Here is a 14,424-nt window from a genome sequence, read left to right as displayed (position 1 = left end):
GCTAGGTCTTCAAGTATGGACAGGGAATTTTTTTTTTTTTTTTTGAGATGGAGTTTTGCTCTGTCACCCAGGCTGGAGTGCAGTGGCGCAATCTTGGCTCACTGCAACCTCCACCTCCCAGGTTCACGCCATTCTCCTGCCTCAGCCTCCCGAGCAGCTGGGACTACAGGCACCTGCCATCACGCCCAGGTAATTTTTTGTATTTTTTAGTAGAGACAGGGTTTCACCATGTTAGCCAGGATGGTCTCGATCTCCTGACCATGTGATCCACCCGCCTCAGCCTCCCAAAGTGCTGGGATTACAGGCATGAGCCACTGTGCCCAGCCTGGACAGGGATTTTTTTTTAGGTAGAGCTTTGGAAGAAACAAATGCTCCAGATTGCTCTAGATACCTAAGTTGACTTAACAAATGACCTCAAGGTTAGTGACATAAACAACAACCTATTATTATTACTTGTCATGGTTCTGAGAGTGGACTGTGCTAGACGGTTCTCACTGGGGGCAGTTCTTATGTGGTTCAAGTCAGAAGGAGGCTGGGGTTGGAGTCATCTTGAAGGACCTCAACTGGGACTGCCGGCAGGAACACCTCCATGTAGCTTGAGCTTCCTCACAAGGTGGCTGCTAGGTCCCAGGAGCAAGCCTCCAGAGAGAGAAACAGGCAGCAGCTGTATCGTATCACCTCTTATCATGCAGCCTCAGAAGTCATAGTGTCACCTCCGCCACATCGTATTTGCCAAGTCTAGCCCACTTTCAAGGGGAGAGAATCGGATCTTCACAAGAAAACAGAGTTAGATGTTTGTGGATGGTTTTGTTGTTGTTGTTGTTGTTGTTTTGAGATGAAGTCTTGCTCTCTTGCCCAGGCTGGAGGGCAGTGGCGTGATCTCGGCTCACTGCAAGCTCTGCCTCCCGGGTTCACGCCATTCTCCCGCCTCAGCCTTGTGAGTAGCTGGGACTACAGGCACCCGCCACCACGCCTGGCTAATTTTTTGTATTTTTAGTAGAGACTGGGTTTCACCGTGTTAGCCAGAATGGTCTCGATCTCCTGACCTCGTGATCGGCCCACCTCAGCCTCCCAAAGTGCTGGGATTACAGGTGTGAGCCACTGCGCCCGGCAGCCACCGCGCCCGACTGTGGGTGTTTTAAGAATATCACACAGGTGGGAGGAAGAGACAGCACCAAAAATGCAGAGGATGGACAACCTGGCAGGTATGGTACATTCGATATTGTATTGACATCCCTTGCTCATAAGACAGCATTTTGGCTGGGCGTGGTGGCTCATGCCTGTAATCCCAACACTTTGGGAGGCCAAGGCAGGAGGATCACTTGAGCCTAGGAGTTTGAGACCAGCCTGGGCAACATAGTGATACTCCATTTCTACAAAAAATAACAAAATTAGCTCGGCATGGTGGTACGTGCCTATAGTTAGCTACTTGGGAGGCTGAGGCAACAGGATCTCTTGAGCCCAGGAAGTCAAGGCTGCAGTGAGCCATGATCATGCCACTGCACTCCAGCCCAAGCTACAGAGTGAGACCCTATTTAAAAAAAGGAGCATTTTAGGGAAATTCTCCATCAAAGATGAGGTCCCTGGCTGGGCACAGTAGCTCACACCTGAAATCCCAGCACTTTTGGTGGACAAAGGTGGGAGGATCACTTGAGCCCAGGAGTTACAGACCAGCCTGGGCAACATAGCAAGACCCTGTCTTTTGGCTGGGCACGGTGGCTCATGCCTGTAATCCCAGCACTTTGGGAGGCCGAGGCGGGTGATCACGAGGTCAGGAGATTGAGCCCATCCTGGCTAACACAGTGAAACCCCATCTCTACTGAAAATACAAAAAATTAGCCGGGCGTGGTGGCGGGCACCTGTAGTCCCAGCTACTCGGGAGGCTGAGGCAGGAGAATGGCGTGAACCCGGGAGGCAGAGCTTGCAGTGAGCCAAGATCGGCTTGCAGTGAGCCGAGATCCAGCCCAGGCTGGAGTGCAGTGGCACCATCTCGGCTCACTGCAACCTCCGCTTCCCGGGTTCAAGCCATTCTCCTCTCTCAGCCTCCCAAGTAACTGGGACTACAGGCGCCTGCCACCACACTTGGCTAATTTTTTGTATTTTTAGTAGAGACAGGGTTTCACCGTGTTAGCCAGGATGGGCTCAATCTCCTGACCTCGTGATCTGCCTGCCTTGGCCTCCCAAAGTGCTGAGATTACAGGCATGAGCCACCATGCCTAGCCTAATTTCAATTTCTGAAAGATTGTTACTAGTATATATGTTTTATATTGTTCTTGGAGCCTGCAACCTTTTGTAGATTCTGTAATATTTTCTACATAGACAACCATGGCACCCATGAATAAACACAGTTTTACTTCTTTGCGATGTGGATGCCTTTACTTTTTGTTTTTTTCTTATGCACTGGCTAGAACCTCCAATACAATATTGAATAGAAGTGGCAGCTGGATGTGGTGGCTCACGCCTGTAATTCCAGCACTTTGGGAGGCCTAGGCAGGTGGATCACCTGAGGTCAGGAGTTTGAGACTAGCTTGGCCAACATGGTAAAACCCCATCTCTACCAAAATACAAAAATTAGCCAGGCGTGGTGGTGGGTGCCTATAATCCCAGCTGCTAGGGAGGCTGAGGCATGAGAATCACTTGAATCCGGGAGGCGGAGGTTTCAGTGAGCCAAGATAGCGCCACTGTACTCCAGTCTAGGCGACAGAGTGAGATTTTGTCAAAAAAAAAAAAGAAAGGAAGGAAGGAAGAGAAAAAGAGAAGGAAGGAAGGAAGAGAAAAAGAAAGAGAAGGAAGGAAGGAAGGAAAGAAAGAAAGAAAGAAAGGAAGAAAGAAAGAGAAAGAAAGAAAAAAGAAGGAAATGATGAGAGTCGGCTGGGCATGGTGGCTCACATCTGTAATCCCAGCACTTTGGGAAACTGAGGTGGGCAGATCACTTGAGGCCAGGAGTTTGAGACCAGCCTGACCAACATGTCAAAACCTTGTCTCTACTAAAATTACCCCCCAAAAATTAGCCAGGTGTGGTGGTGCACACCTGTAATCCCAGCTACATGGGAGGCTGGTGCACAATAATTGCTTGAACCCAGGAGGTCGAGGTTTCAGTGAGCTGAGATCACACCCTTGCACTTCAGCCTGGGCTACAGAGCTGGACGTCTCTGTCTTAGTCCCATTCTAGGGGGAAAGCATTCAGTCTTGTACCATTAAGTGTACTGTTAGCTGTAGAGTGTTTTATCTTGTTTTGTTTTGTTTGTTTGTTTTGTTGCTGTTATTTTGAGACAGGGGCTTGTTCTGTTGCCCAGGCTGGAGTGCAGTGGCACAATCATGGCTCACTGCAGCCTCCTTCTCCTGGGCTCAAACAGTCCTCCTTCCTCAGCCTCCCAAGTAGCTGGGACAATAGGCATGTGCCACCACACCCAACTAATTTTTTATTTATTTACTTATTGGTGAGGCATGGTCTTGCCATGTCGCCCAGGCTGATCTTGAACTCCTGGCCTCAAGCAATCATCCCTCCTTGGCTTCCCAAAGTGCTGGGGTTACAGGCATGAGCCACTGCTCCCTTCCTGGCTGTAGCTTTTTTTTTTTTTCAAGATGGAGTTTTGCTCTTATTGCCCAGGCTGGAGTACAATAGCACGATCTCAGCTCACTGCAACCTCTGCCTCCCGGGTTAAAGAGATTCTCCTGCCTCAGCCTCCCGAGTAGCTGGGATTACAGGTGCATGTCATCATACCTGGCTAGTTTTTGTATTTTTAGTAGAGACGGGGTTTTACCATGTTGGCCAGACTGATCTTGAACTCTGGGCCTCAAGTGATCTGCCTGCCTCGGCCTTCCAAAGTGCGGGATTACAGGCATAAGCCACTGTGCCAGGCCCGGCATACGCTATTTCTGTCCATTCATCTCTTCCTTACCAGCGTGGGGCAGGGCCAGGGGTCCTCTCCCTGCCAGGCCACAGAGAAGGGGCACTGTCCACTGCATGGCTATCCCCTCTGGTCTTGGGCTGAGCCACAGCTGGATTCCTGCGATTTGGACTGACTGGGATAGAGGGGTAGAGATTCCAGAACCAGCCGTGGGTCGGGGGAGGAGACTCCTCTATCTTGCTCTGATGCTGCCGGCTTGTTGTCATGGAAACCAAAGCCACTCTCTTAGGAAGGACCCATTAAGGTGCAGGACATAATCAAGGCTCTCTCTGGCGGGCCCCTGCCCTCCCTGGTGGGAGGCAACTACTGTTTGAGCCCTTGAATGTTGCAGCGTTTAAGTTCTGCCCTCCTCCTTCACTTGCCTCCCTACAAAAAAATCCTCCAAAACATACACAAGGGAGCCGAGCAGGCGTCAGAGAAGACCCTCAAGGTTTCTGAACTGACCCCTCCCCAAGCCTGAGGCTTCAGTTCCAGCCCTAGCTGGGGATGATTCGCTGGGTGACCGCCACAAGCTCCTGTCTGCATCTTGGCATCCTTCCCTGGGAAAATGACAGAGAGATACATTACAATTGCCACATTGTCTCTGAATACCAAACTGTTAGAGGGGTGGATGGTAGGGGTTCGACTTGCAGACTGGATCAAACTGCCTGGATTGGGCTGGGCACGGTGGCTCACGCCCATAATCCCAGCACTTTGGGAGGCCGAGGCAGGCAGATCACTTGAGGTCAGGAGTTCAAGACCAGCCTGGTCAACATGGTGAAACCCCGTCTCTACTAAAAAATACAAAAATTAGCAGAGTGTGGTGATGGGTGCTTGTAATCCCAGCTACTCGGGAGGCTGAGGCAGGATAATCGCTTGAACCTGGGAGGCAGAAGTTGCAGTGGGCCGAGATTACACCACTGCACTCCAACCTGGGCGACAGAGTGAGACCCCATTTTTTAAAAAATGATAATAATTGCTACATTGTCTCTGAATACTAAACTGTTAGAGGGGTAGAAGGTAGAGGTTCAACTTGCAGACCCTAGATAAAACTGCCTGGATTGAAGTCCTGGCTATGCCACCAGCAGCTGTGCAACCTCAAGCAACTTGCTTGACCTCTCTGGGCCTCAGTTTCCTCTCCTGTAAAATAGGGTGCAAGAAGACCACCAACCTCGCAGGAGGTCATGTGTCTAAAGCCATCAAAACAGTGTCTGGATAAGGAAAATGTGGTATATCCATGCAATGGAATATGACTCAGCCATGAAAAGGAATGAGGCTCTGACACAGACTACAAGAACCTTGAGGATGTCAGGCTCAGGTGGGAGAAGCCAGACACAAAAGGCCACACAGTGTGTGATCCCATTTCTATGGCATGTCCAGAACAGGCCAATCCAGAGAGATAGAAATCAGATAAATGGTTGCTAGGAGCTGGAGTGTGGGAAGAAGAATGAGGAGTGACTGCTTTTGTTTTTTTTTTGAAACGGACTCTCGCTGTTGCTCAGGCCGGGGTGCAGTGGCACAATCTTGGCTCACTGCAACCTCTGCCTTCCTGGTTAAAGCAATCCTCCCACCTCAGCCTCTCAAGTAGCTGGGATTACAGGTGTGTGCCACCATGCTCAGCTAATTTTTGTATTTTTAATAGATTCAGGTTTCACTGTGTTGGCCAGGCTGGTCTCAAACTCCTGACCTCAGGTGATCCACCCGCCTTGGCCTCCCAAAGTGCTGAGATTACAGGCATGAGCCATCGTGCCCAGCCTCCTCTTTCTTTTTTAAGAGAGGGGAGTCTTACTCTGTTGCCCACAACACAGTAAGACTCAAACTGGTCTGAAACTCCTGACCTCAAGCTATCCTCCCACCTTAGCCTCCCGGGTAGCTGGGATGACAGGACATGAGACATTGCACGTGGCTAACCTGTGGATTCTGACACTTAACTCTGGGTGATTAAAATCATAATTTAATTGCTCGTGGCCAGGGTAGAAGGGGGTCTCTCTCACGCTTTTTTTTTTTTTTTTTTTTCTGAGACAGAGTCTTGCTCTATCACCTAGACTGTAGTGCAGTGGCACGATCTCAGCTCACTGCAACCTCCGCCTCCTGGGTTCAAGCAATTCTCCTGCTTCAGCCTCCCGAGTAGCTGGGACTACAGGCTCATGCCACCACGGCCAGCTAATTTTTTTTGTATTTTTAGTAGAGACGGGGTTTCACCGTGTTAGCCAGGATGGTCTCGATCTCCTGACCTAGTGATCCGCCTGCCTCGGCCTCCCAAAGTGTGCTGGGATTACAGGTATGAGCCATCATGCCCATTTTTTTTGTTTTGTTTTGTTTTGTTTTGAGATGGGGTCTCACTCTGTCACCCAGGCTGGAGTGCAGTGGTGCGATCTCTGCTCACTTAAACCTCCGCCTCCCAAGCTCAGGCGATCCTCTCACTCAGCCTCCTGAGAAGCTGGGACTACAGGCTCGTGACACCATGTTCGACATTTTTTTTTTTTTTTTTTGTAGTTTTGGTAGAGACAGGGTTTCACCATGTTGGCCAGGTTGGTCCTGAACTCCTGAGCTCAAGCAATCCACCTGCCTTGGCCTCCCAAAGTGCTGGGATTACAGGCATGAGCCATCATGCCCGCCCTCTCTCACATATTTTTTAAGAGGGTCTTGCTCTGTTGTTCAGGCTGGAGTGTAGTGAGGCGATCATAGCTCAGTGTAGCCCCCAACTCCTGTGCTCAAGCAATTCTCCTGAGTAGCTGTGACTACAGTGTGCACCACTGCACCCAGCTGTCACTTTTTTTCCAACAAGACAACAGCACGAAATGAAGTATAATGTGTTCTTCTGTCAAGTTAACCAGCCATAACAGCAAAGCCCAGGAGGGCAGTGATGGAAACTCATTCACCTTTTTTAGTTTCTAAAGCCATTGAGCAGGCAGCTGCAAGCTGGGTCCTTGGGGGTGGCTGGGAGAGGGTGGTAAGGTGGTTGGACCTCTGTGGGTAATGGCTCATCTTTGCAGGGTTGTGTGGCCTCCAGGATTTTGTGTCTGATGAAGATGATAGGCTCAGGCACAAGCATTTATGCCCAAAGTGAATATTGGATGCCAGCACTGAGCTAGGCATGTGTGTGGGGAGGCGGGGGGTACAAAGATGAAACTGCCAGGAAAAACTGAGGGTTCCCAGGGGTCTTTGGGAGGAAATAAAAGGTTAGTGTGGCTTTAATAAGAATCAATGAGAGCTGGCCAGGCGCGGTGGCTCACGTCTGTAATCCCAGCACTTTGGGAGGCTGAGGCAGGCGGATCTGAGGTCAGGAGTTCGCGACCAGCCTGACCAACATAGAGAAACCCCGTCTCTACTAAAAATACAAAATTAGCTGGGCGTGGTGGCACATACCTGTAATCCCAGCTACTTGGGAGGCTGAGGCGGGAGAATCACTTGAAACCGGGAGGCGGAGGTTATGGTGAGCTGAGATCGCGCCATTGCACTCTAGCCTGGGCATCAAGAGCAAAACTCTGTCTCAAAAAAAAAAAAAAAAAAAGGAAAAGAAAAAAAGAGTCAATAAGGGCCAGGCACAGTGGCTCACGCCTGTAATCCCAGCACTTTGGGAAGCCGAGGTGGGTAGATCACTTGAGGTCAGGAGTTCAAGACCAACTGTGCCAGCATGGTGAGACCCCCATCTCTACTAAAAATACAAAAATTAGCTAAGTGTGGTGGCACGTGCCTGTAATCCCAGCTGCTCAGGAGGCTGAGCCGACAGAATTGCTTGAAAACAGGAGGAAGAGGTTGCAGTGAACCGAGATCATGCCACTGCACTCCAGCCTGGGCAACAGAGTGAGACTCTGAAAAAAATCAGACCGGTGCAGTGACTCATGCCTGTAATCCCAGCACTTTGGGAGGTTGAGGCAGGTGGATCACTTGAGGTCAGCCTGGCCAACATGGTGAAACTCCGTCTCTACTAAAAATATAAAAATTAGCTGGGTGTGGTGGCACACGCCTGTGGTCCTGTGCAAGTGATCCACCCGCCTTGGCCTCCCAAAGTGCTGGGACTGCAGGCGTGAGCCACCACGCCAGACCGGATATTTGAACGTTATTCTGCAGTCAGTGGGGCTCTTGGAAGGGTGACAGGCAGGAGTGGAACTTGGTCAGATGTGTGTTCTGGAAAGTCCCCTCGCTGCATGTAGAGAATGAACAGGCTGCACATGTGTGTATGCTCGGAGGGGAGACAGTGAGGAGATCCGGATGTGCAGGGAGGTGGAGGTCATGGAGGCAGAGGGTTGGAGGAGAGAGGATGGATTTGAGCACAGTGACTCATCTTGGGGACCATGGGGAGTGGATGACGAGGGGAGGGTCTTGGGCATGTAGAGGGACTGTCATATTCATGGGCAGGTGGGGGGAGGAAGATAGGGGCTGGGCAGATTGAGTGTTCACTTTGAAATGATTAATTTGGGGTGACTGGGAGACACCCATAGCAGAATGTCCTCCTCCATTGAGGACCCCAAAAGGCAATATCTGTGTGCCTTTTGCTTTCTGAAAGACCTTGCATTCCCAGGGGGCAATTCTAAATAGACCAGGAAACCTCCCACAATTAGACCTAACCCAGACATTGAACCTCCCTCTGCTCAGCCCATTCATAAAGTGCCTCTGGCATTTAGGTGTCTTCTAATCTCATTTTCTCTGCTTGTTAATGGACCCACTGAGGCAGTACTCCTGGGAGAGAGAGAAAGATTTCATTTGTCTGGGGCTGAGGACGGAGACGAGGGTTGCCAGAGCTAATGAGGAATCAATGCCTTGTAATTGCTAATTAAATGAGCCTGGCTCTCTCTCTTGGGGCTACGAGTTGGCTGGCCAGCCCTTAAGTGTCCACAAATTGAATTATGCTTCCCCAATAAACACCTCCAGCAACCATTGCCCTCCGGTGTCTCTCTGGGGGAGACCTAGAAGAAGGATCTTCCTGTGTGTGCTGAGGCCATTCATTCATTTATTGATTGATGTATTGGTTTATTCTTTGATGCCTTTATTGATTCAACACATGCTTATTATATGCCTGCTGTGTGCCGGGCCCCGGACCAGGCACTGGGGACACAGCAGTGAAAATACAAACATTGTTTCTGCCCTCACGGAGCTCACAGTGTAACAGGGAGACAAATAGAGCTGTCAGTAGATAACATGAAAATAATTGGACTATGTGCTGCAGACACAATATCCCAGGTCTATGAGAATGTCAATACAGACTTCATGTGGGAAATGGTGAGGCAATAAGGATCGTTTCCCTTGATGAAATGGAGCTTGCAGAAGAAAGCAGGGTCAGTTGTGGGGAGCTCTGGGTGGAGGTGGAGGGAGTGCATTCCAAGCTGCAGGAACAGCAAAGGCAAAAGCCCTGAGGCTGGAGAACAGGTACCATGTGGAGTTTGTCACTTGATTAGGGTCTTGCAGAGAATTGGGAGTGAGTCTTATTTATTTATTTATTATTTTTTATTGAGATAAGGTCTTGCTATGTTGCCCAGGCTGGTCTTGAACTCCTGAGCTCAAGCTATCCTCCCACTTTCACCTCCCAAAGTGCTGGGATTACAAGTGTGAGCCATCACACCTGGCCAAGGAGGTGAGCCTTTATGATGTCATAAGTCACCACCAGGCACAAGTTCATGCTTGCCTATGATTGACCCATGACACTGATGGGTAGCAGACAGGAAAAGAATATTTTCTGAAACTTTTTTTTTTTTGAGACAGGGTGTTGTTCTGTTGCCCAGTCTGGAGTGCGGTGGTGCAGTCATGGCTCACTGCAGCCTTGACCTCCCAGGCTCAAGTGTTCCTCCCACCTCCTAAGTAGTTGGGACTACAGGGATGTGTCACCTCACGGGGTCTCACTATATTGCCCAGTCTGGTTTCAAACTCCTGTGCTCAAGCAATCCTCCCATCTCATCCTCCCAAAATGTTAGGATTATAGGTGTGAGCTCCCACACCCAGCCCACTTCTGGAACTTTTATTGAAAAGTATCCTTAGGCTGGGTTCGGTGGCTCACACCTGTAATCTTGGCACTTTGAGAGGCTGAGGCAGGAGACCATGTCTTTACAAAAAAAAAAAAAGTTGTTTTTTGAGACAGAATCTCTCTCTGTTGCCCAGGCTGGAGTGCAGTGGTGCAATCTTGGGTCATGCAGCCTCTGCCTCCTGGGTTCAAGGGATTCCCATGCCTCAGCCTCCCGAGTAGTTGGGACTACAGGCGTGCGCCACAACGTCCAGCCAATTTTTGTATTTTTAGGAGAAATGGAGTTTCACCATGTTGTCCAGGCTGGTCTTGAACTCCTGGCCTCAAGTGGTCCACCTGCCTTGGCCTCCCAAAGTGCTGGGATGACAGGTGTGAGCCACCACGCCCAGCCAAAAAAAAAAAATTTTTTTTTTAATAGAAAAGTACCCTGAGAACTCTGGTCTAGGGAGGGCTTTAAATGTCATTCCCTCATTGGGTATCCCAGGAAAGCGCCATGAGGTGGTTAGAGGTCTTGGGTTTAGAGTCAGGTATGTTCTATCTCCAGGCTTGTGGGGGCGTACGAGTGATGTGACCAACCCCATACATGGTGCATGGCTGTATGAGCACAGGATGTATGTCCTTGTTTGCTTCCCTCCTTTGCCTGTGCCTGTATCCCCTGGAGTGAGCCAGCCCCTACTCCGAGTGGAAGCGATTCCTCCCCGACCTCCCTGGTTCTCCCCCATTGGCCAGCCCATTGAAGGTGAAGGTCGAAGGGAGTCTGCGCTATGAGGCCGGCTGTGACTTGTTGTCATAGTACATCAGAACAACAAAATCACTAGTCTTCCACACAGCACTAGACCACAGCCACTCTAATCTTCTTCACCACCCTCTGCCCCATGTCTGAGACCCCGGCCCAGCTCCTCCTTCTCACCTGAGCCAAGCTGTGACACCTGAGTTTTCTGCCTCTGTACTGCCTCCCTGTTTTCCATTCCCGGTTCTCCTGGAGAGAGACAGGGTCTGATCTCCAAGGGCCCACCTCCCACCCAGGCATGTCAGAGACATGGGATTTGGAGTTGGACTGGTGGGGTTGACTTACAGCTTCATTTGTGGGCTGAGAGCCCCTGCGTGGGTTATTTTTCTGCCTTTCTCAGGGCCTTGGGTTCCCCAAATGTCACGTGGGCACAGTGACACCCATGTCCTAGGGTTGAAGATGGCATGATATGATGTGTGTAAAATGCTTGGCACAAGGTTTCTCACCGAAGTCTGGAAGGGACACCATAATGTCATCTTAGCAGGCACCTGTTACCCCAGTGAGGCATCTTACCTGTTGAAAATTCCAGACTTGGGCCAGGCGCAGTGACTCACGCCTGTAATCCTAGCGCTTTGGGAGGCTGAGGCAGGCGGATGAAGAGGTCAAGAGTTTGAGACCAGCCTGGCCAACATGGTGAAACCCCGTCTCTACTAAGAATACAAAAATTAGCCGGGAGTGGTGGCATGTGCCTGTAATCCCAGATACTCGGGAGGCTGAGGCAGGAGAATCCCTTGAATCCAGGAGGCAGAGGTTGCAGTGAGCCGAGATCGCGCCACTGCACTCCAGCCTGGGCGACAGAGCAAGACTCCGTCTCGAAAAAAAAAGAAAATTGCAGACTTCTGTGTGTGCTTATCTGGAAAATACTTTGTTTAAAAATCCATTACATGAGGGGCAGGTCTCCAGAAATGCCAGGCACCTCAGACCACCCTCTGTCGTCCTTCCCCTGCAAAATCAGGGTCAAAGGGCTCTCCCGTTACCTGGGGGAGCTGTCCAGGGTTCTGGAGCCGAAACGGAGCCCTCTGGGAACTGTCCTGAGCCCCGGTGCTGAAACAGACCGCGGTTCTCTTCTCGGACCTCCCGAGAGGCGCTGTCCGGATACTTGGTGCTGAAATAAATAGCATTCTCCTCCTTCGGTCAGTGGAGAGCTGTCCCTCGTGCTGAAGGAAACTTGATTTTCCTCTCTCTGTTTCCCGGTTCCTCCACCCCTCTTCGTTCTCGGTTCCTCCGATTCTTGGGAAACCCCACCCCCACTCAATTTATTTCCCCTCCTAGCTTCTTCCTGGGGAGTTTCAGAATGGCAATGGGGTGGCGGGGGGGAGACACAGAGGGGTCGCAACTAGCACTGATACCTGCTCCTCACCCTGTACCATGTCCCCAGAACTTACCTCCCAAGCAGTCAGCCCTGCTGGTCTCTGCTTTCCAGACCGTCAAACTTCGCCGTCTCTGTCCCTCTCTGGGAAAATGTCCATGCGCCAACCTGCAAACCAGCCTCATTCCCGGCATCCCACGTCCCTCAGACCACCCCTCCTCCCACGCAGCTGCGGGCCTCCCCCTCTGTGTGCCTCACCTGCTTCCAGTCTTGTTGGCAGATGCAGGTGTCCCGCGGCTGCCGAGGCGGGGACCTGCGCTTTTATAGGCTTCGGGGAAGGCGGAGCGCCAGGAATCCTGGGAGGAGCTTCCCCAACTGGCCAATGGGATTCCGCCTCAGAATGAAGCTCTAAAGATTACCTCATAGGTTGTGGCCCACGCTTCAGAATAAAAGTCTGGCACCTGCCCAAAAACTGGGCTAGGGGATTTTTTTGGATGGGGAAGGAGCATTCATTGTGGACCACGGAGTCTCCCCACTCTTTCCAGTCCCCTCCTGGGTTCCTGAGCTCCAAGTTGGTTCAGGTGTCCTGGCTGGTACCTGTTTCTTCCCATTCCCAATTTTTGCTATTGCTCCTGGTTCAGGAAAGAAAAAGCTGGTAAACTGTTTTGGGAAAAAATAAGGGATGTGGAGAATATTAAAGTCCAGTTCCACCTAGGGCAACTGACGTCTGTGAAAATGGACAACTCAGAAGACTCTGGGGCAGAGGTGGGACTTAAGCCTGAAGCTTTTGATTCCTTAACTCAAAACCCAATTTATAAAATTCAGCTTATTGTAGTGCTATACTGGGCAGGCTCTGAATCAAAAAACGAAGAAACTGGGGTTCAAGTTCAGATTTTTCTTCTCCTTCCTTTGGGACATTGGGCACAGTTGTGCCTCAGTTTTTGCAACTGTGAAGTAGTGATAATAGTAGAGTATTTGCTGAGGAATTAATGATATGGTGTGGATTGAATGTTGGAAATAATCAGGGCAGGGGCTAATGTGATTTGGGTGAGGCACCTGCCTCAGGTGCAAAATTTAAAGGGGCACCAAAAAACTCAATAATCAGGGTAAATAATATTTCAAGCCAGGTGCAGTGGCTCATGCCTGTAATCTGAGCACTTTGGGAGGCCAAGGTGGGAGGATCACTTGAGGCCAGGATTTCAAGATGAGCCTCGGCAACATAGTGAGACCCCGTTTCTGAGAGAGAAAGAGGGAGAGAGGGAGAGAGAAAGAGAGAAAGAGAGACAGAGAGAGAGAGAGAGAGAATGGCACCTGTGGTCTCAGCTACTTGGGAGGCTGAGGTGAGAGGATCACTTGAGGCCAGGAGGTCGAGGCTGCAGTGAGTTATGATTGCACCACTGCACTCCAGCCTAGGTGACAGAGCAAGACCCTGTCTCAAAAAAAAAATCGATGCAATGTTTTAAGAAATCAAAATGTATGCCAAAATCCACAATGAACAAAATATCAAAAATGTAAATAAACCTTTCCTTTTGCCTGAGGTCCCAATATGGCTTGGCATGGCACTAGCAATCACGTCTGTTTATGGTAAGTTTTCTAATAATGCAGCTGTTATTCTTTCCTGATCTATTCCACCCATTTATTTGCTCAACAAACTTGTTGTAGTAGGCACTGGAGATACATACATGAATTCAGCAACCAACCTTGCCTTTAGGGAGGGTAAAGACATGAAAACTCTGCTCGCATGTTGGTACGGGCATTGGGTTGAAGGAACAGTCAGTGTAAGGGCCCTGGTGGGGGTGGGGGAAAGAACAGGCCCTGGGGGGTGAGCAAGCATAGAAGGGACAGTTAGGATATAAATCAGGGACAGCTGTACAGGACCTGATCATTCAGGCCAGGACCAAAGTGAAGTTCCTCAGGTTGCACAGGAAGACCTGCCACCCTTTCTCTCTCCCCTTCCCTAAGCTTTTACTCTGTGCCAGGGTCAGCACCAAACATTCTACCTGCTGAGTGCTCTGAAGGCCTCAGGGCAGCCCCATGAGATTGATCTCGGCCAGGCGCATTGGCTCACCCCTGTAATTCCAGCACTTTGGGAGGCCGAGGCGGGTGGATGACCTGAGGTCAGGAGTTCGAGACCAGTTTGGCCAATATGGTGAAACCTCATCTCTACTAAAAATACAAAAATTAGCCGAGTGCGGTGGCAGGCGCCTGTAGTCCCACCTACTACAGAGGCTGAGGCAGGAGAATCGCTTGAGCCCGGGAGGCAGAGGTTGCAGTAAGCCGAGATCGTGCCACTGCACTCCAGCCTGGGTGACAGAGTGAGACCTTGTATAAAAATAAAATAAAATAAATAAAAAAATTTAAAAAGGGCCGGACACGGTGGCTCATGCCTGTAATCCCACCACTTTGGAGAGCAGAGATGGGTGGATCACCTGAGGTTAGGAGTTTGAGACCAGCGTGACCAACATGGAGAAACCCT

General features: G+C 50.3%; 1 non-coding gene across 6 annotated transcripts; it reads right to left on the bottom strand.

The window, feature by feature from the left end:
* Positions 1–419: 419 nt before the first annotated feature.
* On the bottom strand, positions 420–13,472 carry LOC100937121 (uncharacterized). Of its 6 annotated transcripts, XR_008516349.2 has the most exons (7): positions 12,207–13,472; positions 12,025–12,092; positions 11,617–11,744; positions 11,153–11,289; positions 10,925–11,026; positions 10,760–10,828; positions 9,259–10,206 (listed from the first exon to the last, which is right to left on the bottom strand). It is a non-coding gene; the product is annotated as an uncharacterized LOC100937121 (transcript). The 6 variants fall into 6 exon arrangements; XR_010138545.1 differs by lacking the exons at positions 9,259–10,206; positions 12,207–13,472 and adding exons at positions 420–769; positions 4,304–4,450 and having other exon boundaries at positions 11,617–12,161; XR_010138544.1 differs by lacking the exons at positions 9,259–10,206; positions 12,207–13,472 and adding an exon at positions 2,367–4,450 and having other exon boundaries at positions 11,617–12,161.
* Between the last annotated feature and the right edge of the window lie 952 nt (positions 13,473–14,424).

The sequence above is a fragment of the Pongo abelii genome, chromosome 20, assembly GCF_028885655.2.
Source record: "Pongo abelii isolate AG06213 chromosome 20, NHGRI_mPonAbe1-v2.0_pri, whole genome shotgun sequence".
Classification (NCBI taxonomy): Eukaryota; Metazoa; Chordata; class Mammalia; order Primates; family Hominidae; genus Pongo; species Pongo abelii.
This window is presented reverse-complemented; position numbering and strand designations above follow the sequence as displayed.